The sequence below is a fragment of the Cebus imitator genome, unplaced genomic scaffold (assembly GCF_001604975.1).
Source record: "Cebus imitator isolate Cc_AM_T3 unplaced genomic scaffold, Cebus_imitator-1.0 Scaffold143, whole genome shotgun sequence".
Classification (NCBI taxonomy): Eukaryota; Metazoa; Chordata; class Mammalia; order Primates; family Cebidae; genus Cebus; species Cebus imitator.
The window spans coordinates 1734891-1747106 of NW_016107458.1; the positions used below are offsets into that span (position 1 = coordinate 1734891).

Consider the following 12216-nt stretch of genomic DNA (forward strand, 5'->3'; position numbering starts at 1 on the left):
CACTTGGCCTTTCTTTCATGACAATTCTTTTTGTGCCAGCTGACTTCAAAGTAGCCACAGGTGTTTTTGTGATTTGGTTATAGGAAAGCTGAATAAATGATGTTGGAATTTAACAGGATGAATCCGTGTGATTTCCAGTCATTTCCTTAGACATGCAGTTAAGTTATTGCTAGTTATTATACTGCAGCTTCCATAGATAGTTCTTAAGAATTATTTTAGCACACAGAGCCAACTCATCTGGCACTGTGGCAAGGAGGTCCAAGGCCAGAAGTCATTCTGTAGTATGATGGCCACGACAGTGTCTGGCAACAAAAGCATGTTGTTATTAGAGCAGAAAGATATTTTAAATTTATGAACTAAGGAGCTTGTCTTCTATGGAGAACTTTTCCTATTATATCAGATGCTAAAACTATAAAGGGAGTGCCGACTTAGTATGCCTCATCAATTTCCAATCAAAACTGAAATTCTCTTCTGTCAGGAATTTGCTTTTAACGTAGCATAGGCATGGTAGTGTACTACTTTTATTTTGTTTGTGAAGCCAATAACGCAAAGTATAATTTGTCAGAATTTCTGCTTCAGTAGGTCACAAACATATAGAAGCAGGGTAAGAGAGTAAATAGGTCTACATGAGGTAATATATATTTTAAAAATCCTGATATTTTATCCCCATATATACCAATTAATTTAAAGTTTGTGGATTCTTAGTCAGGAGCTGTGAGGTTGAGAAAGAAACTCTCTGAAGTATCAGTAGAGTTGTTTGATTAACCATCCCAGAGAAAACACCAAGTTATCTTTCTGTTCTTTCTAAAGAGTAACATATAAAATTATAGCCATATGAAAAGAAGATTAAAAGAGTGTCAGGCAACAAATGTAGGAATAAAGCAAAATATGTCAGGCAATTAAGAAATAAAAATATTCTGATGACTTTTTTTTTTTCTTTTTTTTTTCAAAAATATGGAACGCTTCACGAATTTGCGTGTCATCCTTGCGCAGGGGCCATGCTAATCTTCTCTGTATCGTTCCAATTTTAATATATGTGCTGCCGAAGCGAGCACGACTTTTTAAATCTAATAATAACTGAGCCTAATGAAGCACCCATATAAAGTATAATAATATCAAATGTTAACTGTTTTGAAATAGTATGTACCTACACGATAATCACCACAATCAACGTAACAAACATTTCTATGATGTCCCAAATTTTCTTCATGGTTCTTTTAAATTCACTATTTTTTTTCCCATCTTTAGGCAATCACTGATTTACTTTCTAATACAGATTAGTTTACATTTTCTAGAATTTTATGTAACTGCAATCATGTAGAATCTACATATTTTTTGCATGGCTTCTTTTACCTAGCATAATCACATTAAGCATGCATGTTATTACCTGTATCAATAGTTGATTCTTTATTGTTGCTGAGTAGTACTCTATTACACGGATAGGCCACACTCTGTTTTTCTGTTAATCTATTTACTTGTTAACGAACATTTGGGATATCCCAGTTTGGGGCTATTAAAAATAAAGCTATTATGAACATTTCCTTAAAATAAGTCTTTGTTCAGGCAAATGTCTTCATTTCTATCAGGTAAATATTTCGGAGTAGGATGGCTGAACAATATGGAAAGTATATGTTTGACTTTTTAAAAAACTGCCAAACTTGTTCAGAGTATTTGTATAATTTTACGTTCCCATCAGCAGTATATGTAATGCCAGTCATGCTATATCCTTAACAACACTTGATATGATCCACCTTTTTCAAATTTTAACCAATTTAATTGGTGTGCTGTATTATCTCATCATAGTTTTGTTTTGAATTTTTCTAAAGATTAGTGAAATTGAACATGGTTTCATATGCTTATTGGCTATTTATATATTTTCTTTTGTGAAGTGCCTATTTAGGTCTTTTGAACATTTTTAAAATCTGTGTTGTTTTTATTTTAATTATTGAACTATGAGAGTTTTTAATATGTTCTGAATACAAGTTTTTGTTTGGCATGATTACTGGTTTTATGAATTGCTTTTCTCCCTATGAGACTCTTGTTATGTCCTGTAATGGGAGTGCTCTTCTTTTGGGAACTAGGTTCTCTAAATCTATGTTGCCACGCGTCCTTTGTAATCTAAGAGAGAGATTCTGCTATAACAGAAGTTAACACATAGGAATCGGGCTACATGCATGCTTATGTAGCTTATTTGTTCCTTCTGTCCCACTCATGTTTAGTCCTGAATGCATCGCTTTTATCTTATAATAGATTCTTCCTGGAACCAACTGATTTATGAATTGCCGGTTCTGACAAAACCCAATTTATGATGGGCAGTTATGACTTCATGGTCTCCTGATGCATTAGGGTCAGGCCTTTCATCTCTACCAGGAATATAATTCTCCTCTGCAGACAAAGAAGAGCCTGTGTTGTGATTCTCCTTTTCATAAATCTGTTCTAGGCTATTTTTCCACCACTGATATTACTAATATTATCGTATCTGCTGTATCTTCTGGCTCAAACAGCCAAGCTATTATATCATGACTTGGTCCTCCTGAGAAATGCTTTCATTTTCTTAGCTTCAGTTAAAGATAATAGTTAAAACAATATTCCTAGGTGTGGAATATGTTACCTGCATAACAGAAGAAACCTACCAGACACTATACTTTCCTCACAGTGGCAGGAGAAAGAGGCAATAATTTGTCCTTCACTTTGAATTCAGCAAGCTCTTGAACACTGACTATTTTTAGGCCAAAAAACTCATAAGATTTATCTCCCATCCTCTGATGGGCTGTGTCTTATAAAGACCTCCAAAATGGCAAGCACCTCCTGCAAGTTCCATCTGATTAATCAATATAGTGAATGCACGTTTTGTTCTGCAGGATACCTAGAGAGGCTAAGCATCTTTAGACTGTATTACAAACGACGGTAACAGACTTACAGCTCTGGGGGGAAACTATGAATGTATACTACTGTCAATTCCATGTGAATGCAAATTACTTATGATTCTTTTTTTCTGACAAAGAAGGAAAAAAATACATTCGTCAAGTTAAAAATAGCATACCATATACCTAAGGCTGTGTTACCAGGCTCAAACAAAGATAGCATATTTGTTGCAGATGACATGATTCTATATCTAGGAAACCCCACTGTCTCAGCCCAAAAGCTTCTTAAGCTGATAAGCAACTTTATCAAAGTCTCAGGATACAAAATCAATGTGCAAAAATAGCTAGCATTTCTATACACCAGCAATAGACAAGCAGAGAGTCAAATCATGAATGAGCTCCCATTCACAATTGTTAAAAAAAAGAATAAAATACCAATGAATATAGCTAACAAGGGAAGTGAAGGAACTGTTCGGGGTGAAGGACAAACCACTGCTCAAGGAAATCAGAGAGGATACAAACAAATGGAAAAAGATTTCATGCTTATGGATAGGAAGAATCAACATTGTGAGGATGGCCATATTGCCCAAAGGTGATTTATAGGTTCAGTGTTATTCCCATTAAACTGCCATTAACATTTTTCACAGAATTAGAAAAAAAAAAACTATTTTAAAATTCTTATGGAACCAAAAAAAAAAGGAGCCTGAATAGGCAAGACAATCCTAAGCAAAAAGAACAAAGCTGGAGGCATCATGCTACCCAACTTCAAACTATGCTACAGAGCTAAAGTAACCAAAGCAGTATGGCACTGGTAAAAAACAAACACATAAACCAATGGAACAGAATAAAGAACTCACAAATAAGACACCTACAACCATCTAAACTTCAACAAACCTGACTAAAACAAGTCAAAGGAAAAGGACTTTTTATTTAATAAATGGTGATGGGAGATGTGGGCCCAGATGACCGGGGCAGACATATACTGTCTCTACTATCACTGATTAAACAAATATAAGTTTGATTTGCTTATTAGCTTATACAGTTCTCGGTGCACTGAAGTTTATACCCTGAAATAAACAATAGTGAAAGAAAAGCACAGCACAAAAGAGAACAGCCTGTAGCTTGTAAAAGCAGTAATGGGAGGCCTAAAGTTAGACTGCCTGAGAGCTCCCCATTAACTGTGGCACATCCGCGGTGTGGCTGCAAGGCAGGAAAACACTGTCTTGGTTCCACAAACTGCTTTCCAACATGGAGTCTGTACAGAGGTCTCATAAAGAGGGCTTCTGTAAGCACCCAGGAAAGGTCGGTGACCTATGCTCACAAGGACCTATGCTGACCCTCTGGGAGGGTCTTTGCAGATGGAAGCTGGCAAGGCAGGAGGGCATTGTGAGTGGAGATAGTGGAACACCTCTGCTCTGTCTGTGTTCTCAGAATATGGGGTAATCTTGGTTGCTCTATGTCCACAGTGCTCGGGAGATAAAAGCCCCTTGATGCATTGTGTATAGTCAGACCTGGTGCCGTCCTACCCACTATGTTCCAGTGCAACTGCATATCGACAATGATCAGTGGTAAAACTTGGTGTACTAGATTAGCTTCTCTTAGAAAAATTACCTATTGGCCGGGCGCGGTGGCTCACACCTGTAATCCCAGCACTTTGGGAGGCTGAGGAGGGTGGATCACGAGGTCAAGAGATCGAGACCATCCTGGTCAACATGGTGAAACCCCATCTCTACTAAAACTACAAAAAATCAGCTGGGCATGGTGGCGCGTGCCTGTAATCCCAGCTACTCAGGAGGCTGAGGCAGGAGAATTGCCTGAACCCAGGAGGCGGAGGTTGCGGTGAGCTGAGATCGTGGCATTGCACTCCAGCCTGGGTAACAAGAGCGAAACTCCGTCTCAAAAAAAAAAAAAAAAGAAAGAAAAATTACCTATTCCATTGTATTATAATGGTACGTGCTTCTCCCCTTGACTATCTTGCCCCACAATAGTTTCAAGTCCTCCCCTGACAGTTTCCAGGCCTCCCCCAATAACCCCCCTTGCTTTCCACCCCTCAATTAATGAGTGTGTGCACCTAATAAAAACCTGTGGAAACCAGAACTCAGGGCCAACGTGGTCCTTGCACTTTCCGTTGGTCCCCTGGATCCACTTTTTGAACTCTGTTTCTATGTCTTTGTCTTTACTTCCTTTCTCAATCCCTCATCACCACCAGGGCTTGGGACACCCATGAAAAGGGTTCGGGCTGGTCCCCAACAGGAGAAGTGGCTAGTCATATATAGAAAAGTGAAACTGAACATCTTCCTTATACCTTATGCAAAAATTATCTCAATATGGATTAAAGACTTAAATGTAAAACCCAAAACTATAAAAACCCTAGAAAAAAAATCTGGGAGAACTGGCTAGCCATGTGTAGAAAATTAAACCTGGACCTCTTCTTTACATCTTATACAAAAATTAACTCAAGATGGATTAAAAGCTTAAATATAAACCCGAAGCTATAAACCCTAGAAAAAAATGTAGGCAATACCATTCAGGCCATAAATGTGGACAAATATTTCATGATGAAAACACCAAAAACAATTGCAACAAACACCACAATTGACAAATGGGATCTAATTAAACTAAAGAACTTCTGCATACCAAAAGGAACCATAGTCAGAATGAACAACCTACAGAATGTGAGAAAATATTTGCAATTTATCCATCTGACAAAGATATCCAGAGTCTACAAAGAACTTAAATAAATTTATAAGAAAAAAACAGCCACATAAAAAAGGAGTACAAAGGACATGAACAGATATTTCTCAAAAGAAGACATTCATGTGGCCAACAAACATGAAAAAAAGCTCAACATCCCTGATCATTAGAGAAATCATAATCAAAACCACATGAGATGCAATCTTATGCCAGTCAGAATGACTATTATTAAAAAGACAAGAAAAAACAGATGCTGGTGAGGTTTTGGAGAAAAGGGAACGCTTACACACTGTTTGGGGGGAGTATAAATTAGTTTATCCATTGCATAAGACAGTGTGGCAATTTCTCAAAGGTATAGAACCAGAAATACCATTTGACTCAGCAATCCCATTACTAGGTATATATCCAAGTGAATATAAATCATTCGATTATAAAAATACACATGCGTGTGTATGTTGACTGCAACACAATTCACAATAGCAAAGACATGGAATCAACCCAAATGCCCATCAATGATAAAGAAAATGTGGCACATACACACCATGGAATACTGTGCAGCCATAAAAAAGAATGAGTTCCTGTCCTTTGCAGGAACATGGATGAAGCTGGAAGCCATCATCATCCTCAGCAAAACAAAGCAGGAACGTAAAATCAAACACCGCATGTTCTCACTTATGAGTGGGAGTTGATTGATGAGAATACATGGGACAGAATAATATACGCTGGGCACTGACAGGGATTGGGGACAGGGAAGGGAGAGCATCAGAAAGAACAGCTAATGGATGCTAGGTTTAACACCTAGCTGATGGGTTGACCTGTGCAAGCAAACCACCATGGCACACGTTTATTTATGTAACAAACCTGCATATCCTGCACATGCAACACTGAACTTAAAATAAAAATTGAAGGAAAAATAAAGATAGCATATTTTGACTATAATCAAGGCCATTATATGGTTGAATTTGTGGCAATCTACTATCCTTCTCCAGGATCCATCTAGATTTTGCAAGGGTCAGATGGGTAAATTGAAGGGAGGTATGATGAACATCACCACACCTGCATCCTTTAGGTCTCTGTGAGGCATTAATTTCTGACATCTTCCATTGACAACTTGGTGTCTTTACTGTACTTCTTTGGCTTGGGAGAAAAGGACAGGCTTCCACATCGACTTTGCTCCTACAGTAACTGTTGCTCCACAGCCCAAGGATTCTATGTGAGGCTATGCCAACTACTAATATGTCTATTTTCATTATACATTCACTCAAATAATAGATAACATTGGCCAATAATCCATTTGTCACTTATCTTCCATTTTTTTCCTTACTTTAATAGGGGGCCATAATGACACTTAAAACACACTCAGTGAACAAAATCTTACTTTTGTCAACTGCAAGATCTCTTCTGATACCCAATACTGATTTCCTTTCCAGAAGAACTAATTACAAAATGGTTGTGTTTGATCGAAAGATCAGAAGTAGTTTTCAGCTCTAATCAAGTCCTAGAAATTTGAGACAGTAAATTAAAAATCTAGTCATAGCAAATGTATTTTCTTTCAAGTGGCTACTCATCCCAGCTTGCACAGGAAAATCCTAGTTTCCACAGGGCTTAGAATTCATTAGTGTGACAAGAGAATTGGGATAAAGGATGAAAAATCTTGATTTACTGCAAGTGTAGTCTCAGTATGCCAACATGCTGCAAATGTGCTTTCTGTTGTCTGTGTCACACTCAAGACTTAGTTAAAAATTAACTATGACACTGTTCCCATAGAGCGCAAACAAGACTTTCCAGATTTTTCTGTAGCAAAGTGATCCCAAATTTAGTCATTTCAAACAGGACAGCGTGAAAAGGAATACCAATAATAATTGCACAAGGAAAACACAAACGAAATAGGTATTTAAAATAAGTGTAGTTTAAAAATATTGAACATTGGCTTGGTGTGGTGGCTCATGCCAGCACTTGGGGAGGTTGAGGTGGGCCAATCACCTGAGGTCAGGAGTTCAAGACCAGCCTGGCCAACATAGCAAAAGCCTGTTTCTGCTAAAAATACAAAAATTAGCTGGGTGTGGTTGCAGGTGCCTGTAATCCCAGCTACTTGGGGGGCTGAGGCAGGAGAACTATTTGAACCTAAAAGGGAGAGAATGCAGTAAGCTGAGATTGCACTACTGCATTTAAGTCTGCGTGACACAGCAAAACTCTTTTAAAAAAAAAATTAAACACTCCTTTCTGTGATAGAACAAGTTTATACAGCATGTTAATTTTTCTCAGTTAATCCTCACAACAACACTATAAACAGTACTATTATTATTTCCATTTTACAAAGAGAAAACTGAATATAAGAGATGTTAAAGAACTGGACTAAAATTACATAGCATATAGGTAATGAGTCTGTGATCTCAGTCTAATATTTCTGATTCTGGAGCTTGTGTTTCTACTGTTATATTCTATTGCCACTCAAGATCAGCACTATATCTCATTATTGGTTAAATTGCCAGTCACCTACAGGATGATTTCAGTGGTTTCACACAGAAACTACTAAAAGTCCCTTTTCCCCACAGTTTAAAATGATAGTACTAAACATCTTGCTAAGTAAGAATTATTAAAAGTTCTTGAGTGAAGTAAAAATAACAACAGTAACAAATGGAAAGAAGAAGGAATGGAGGCACTTTTTCCAAAATGGTTTGATTAAAAAACATTAATTCATTGAAAAAATCCATCCTCATTATTCAGAGATTCTGTATCTTCAGATTTGCCTACTTGCTAAAATTTATTTATAACCCTAAAATCAATGCTTGTGGCACTTTTGTCGTCATTTGTGGACATGCACAGAGCAATGAAAAATTTGTTGCCAGACTTGCATATTCCCAGCTGAGGTCAAGTAAAGCAATATTCTATCCTTTTGTTTCCATTGTTATACAGCATACAAGTATCCTTTTTGGTTCTATTTAATGTCATATGTTTCATAATTTTGTGCCTTATATTAGGGATATTGCTGTTTAAAATGGCCCCCAAGCATAATGCTGAAGGGCTGTCTACTATTTCTAAGTGCAAGAAGGCGGTGATGTGCCTTATAAAGTATGTGAGTTAAATAAGCCTCATTCAGGCATGAATTAGAGTGCTAGTCATGAGTCCAATGTGAAGGAATCAGCAATATGTGTTAAATAAGATGTCATTAAACAGAAACACAAATAAAGCAAGTTTATGCATTTCTTAGCTGTTGTAAATGTTGTGACCAGAGGCTCAAAGGAACCTAACTCTATATTTCCCCTAGGAGCAGCGGTTCAATATTCACTAACTTAGTGTTTGTGGTGACATTATAGAACATAATTATCATGAATAATGGTAACAGACCATTTATTCATTTATTAATGCATCATTTAGTGTTACTAAGAAAGAAAACCAGTCTCTTTCCATGTTTATATTATGTAATGAGAAATCTAACTACAATATTTGATATTTAACTGCTAACAGCTTTTAAGTCTTGCTCCCCTTTTCCCTTTTGTGCCTCACAAGTGGCAAGCTGCTAAGAAAGTCCAAATGCTGCCTTCTTTGGCACTAGTAAAAGATTCCAACCACATAAGCCCCTGCTCATAAACCACAGTGAAAACCCAAGCCAGTCTCCTTTCCTTGCTCTCTTGCACCATTTCAAGCCTGCTTGAGAAGCCGGCCCTGCTCTCCCCAGAAACTTCAATGATGAAAGCAATAATCCCTTTTATGCCATCCTGGTATGTATGTGGTACCATCCATCCTAACACTGAAACCATATGTTGGGTGGATGGGTCTATCTGCTTCAGCAGGTGAATGCAATATATTAATAAACATTTATTTTATATTTTTAATGAATGTATATAATATGTCACTTTATATTTCTAAGAGAGCCTAACTTTGAAGGGCAAGGTATACAAAAGATACATTTCAGAGAAGGAATCAGAATGATGTGTGAAGAGGCAGGGCTCTGAGTCAAAAATAGCTCCACGGGAATGAGCAAGTAGTGGTATATTTAACCCACATGAGAGAAAAACACTCTGCACATAGAACACATTTAAATGATGGCTTGCATTTTACTTGTCTTTATTTACTGCTCTACATCCTTTCAGGTTCTGATTTATTTTTTTCTTTTTCTTGTCATGAAGGTAAATGGAAGTTCTAGACATTTTGCAAGTTCCCCCAAACAATAAGAATTTGTCAAAATGATAACCTGGCCAATATTCAGTTTCCCTCAAACCACAAAACATCCAAATCAGCATGAGTTAGAAAAGAAACTCCTGATTTAAACACATGTAGGTCTTTTTTGTGCTCTTCAAGTAACACATTGCTGCCTAGCCCTAGGCATGGATTTTACCAGGCCTAAAAACACCCACAGGGATACACAGAGGTATTAACTAATGTGAAACACTTTCCAGCATATAGGTCAATCTTTTCTATCCCTTCAGACCATTAAGGCAAGTCTAACACTTAGAATTCATGCCAAATTACAAAACCCACCACTATAAGAACAGAGCAGGTGCCAGGATGTAAAATATGTGTAAATTCCTCAATATCACCCAGAAGAATTTCTACACAGTTTCTATTTTCATCAGACAAAGTTGGCATATACTGCGGCTGCCATTGGAAAGGACAGTTAAGAATTTGTTAACTGAGGGGAAAAAACACCTCTCCAGATGCATAATTTAAAACACTATAATTCAGAGCATCATTATCTAAATTTTTAAAAAGAAAGACTGCTCAAACCCAGTGATATTGCTCACAGAGATAGTAGGAACAGCTTCCAACACCTTCTTCCACATGGCTTGCTTCCTGTCTAGGAGCTTTATTTTACCTAGAGCATTTATTTTGCAGGTATTACTCAAGTTGTTCTCTGAACCTAAAGCACAAACACGCTAGAATTGAACTTAAACAGGAAGCCTGTTGTATGTTTCTCCTGTCCCCCACATTTAGATGAATAATTTAAAGGCAGATTTTTTTTTCCCTAGGAGGTAAAGCAAAATGTAGAGACTGGTTTTCTTTTGAAAGCACTTTGAATAAGGTACTTATAGGTCTAGGTTGGGTAAAAGGTATGAAATGGTATAAACTTTTTTCTCCTTTTCTCTTGGATTATCAGAAGCAAAAATTATAAAAAGTTTCAGATATTTTTACCACCATAGTCTCATCTAAAGTACCTATAATAGTTACACTTCTGCAGCTGAGATTATTATAGGTCAAAAAGTTTCTGGCAATCTCCAAATGCTACCACCCAAAAGCCACCCCCTTCCTTTATCTGTGTTAACAGCACCCCCAAAATGTTCAGCTATCCAGTAACTGTGTGTTTCAGGGGACACTAAACCTATCTTCAACAACTGTGGAATCATTCCCTTTGCTAGTGACTATGCACAAGGAATGTAATTTCGCCATGAGGCTCTGTGCAAAGTGTTCTGGGGTTAGTTTTATTTTTGGAAACTTGCATTTGTTCTTTAAATGGAACCAAAGAAAAGGCAGCCTTTTTTCCAGCTTTTCTCATTGCTACAAGGATGAAAGCCTTGGGATGGTGCATGCATTTTGTGATGGTGGAGGGAGACAATCTGAAGATTAAAAAAAAAAAAAAAAAACTCAGAGAAGATGGCAAAATAGTAAATCAAGAGAATCTGGAACGTTTTGCTTCTGGATTATCTTTTCATCCTCTACTTGAAAACATGTTATGTTAATTAATACATTTTCATTTTAGTTAAACACATAAGTGCTTCTTATAGTTTTAGGACAAAGCATTCCTAAACAGCATCTGCAAATCCATAGCACACATAATTTAGTGAACTCAAGATTCAAAACCAGATTTTTCTGACTCCAGACTCTGCGACCATTTTAAAATATAGTTATTTCTTGTCCCATGTTAGGGTGTAATAGCTAATTATTTAGAAGAAGGCAAAATACTGAACTTAATTTCCTTATCAACATAAAAGTAGAATTCTGTAAAAGGTAAGAAAATAAGAAAAAAAGCTAGATGTGTCTGTTCATGTGATTACTACATGGAGCATACTTATATTGCTCAATATTCATTGCAGATGATGAGGTTACTAAAATTATAACCATTAATTATGAGATTTTAAAGATTTTTATTTAGCACTCACTTAACAATTTCAAAATCCAGACTCTCAGCTCTTTTTTATGTCTCTCTAGTTTTCAATTATGAGTTTTCTTGAATTCTTTCTGTCTTAAGTACAAATTTATCAGCCTTAGATCATCATAGCACTATTTTCCTATATCCCCTCATCTTCTCCCTTCATGGGTGAGTGCAGAAGAATGAAGTGTCTCTTAGGAAAACTTCTTTGACATCTATCACTTCCACCATATAGGACCCAAGTCCTATCTAACAATATTTTCTTCCTAAGAGAGGTATTGAAGTGACATACTGACATCTTCAAACCGTGTCTACAGTCTCCTTTCCTCTTCAAGACCTCATTGGCACCAGGTCTCACCCCCAAGCACCACTCCAGGCCTGTGTGTTGCATACTATTACAAATCACCTGCTCCACATAGACTTTTCTGACCTCTTCAGGCTAGCAGGCACAATGCCATTATATACTGAGTATACTTCCACCTATCTGAAGGTTTTCAGTGTCCCCATTGTCTTCGTAAGCACATTTACGCAAATACTATTTAACATGCCTCTGTTTATCTCTTGCATTTG

At 37.0% G+C, this 12216-nt stretch overlaps 1 non-coding gene across 1 annotated transcript; it reads right to left on the reverse strand.

Moving 5' to 3' along the window:
* Nucleotides 1–948: 948 nt before the first annotated feature.
* On the reverse strand, nt 949–1055 carry LOC119473274. The gene has a single exon (XR_005202472.1). It is a non-coding gene; the product is annotated as a U6 spliceosomal RNA (small nuclear RNA).
* Between the last annotated feature and the right edge of the window lie 11161 nt (nt 1056–12216).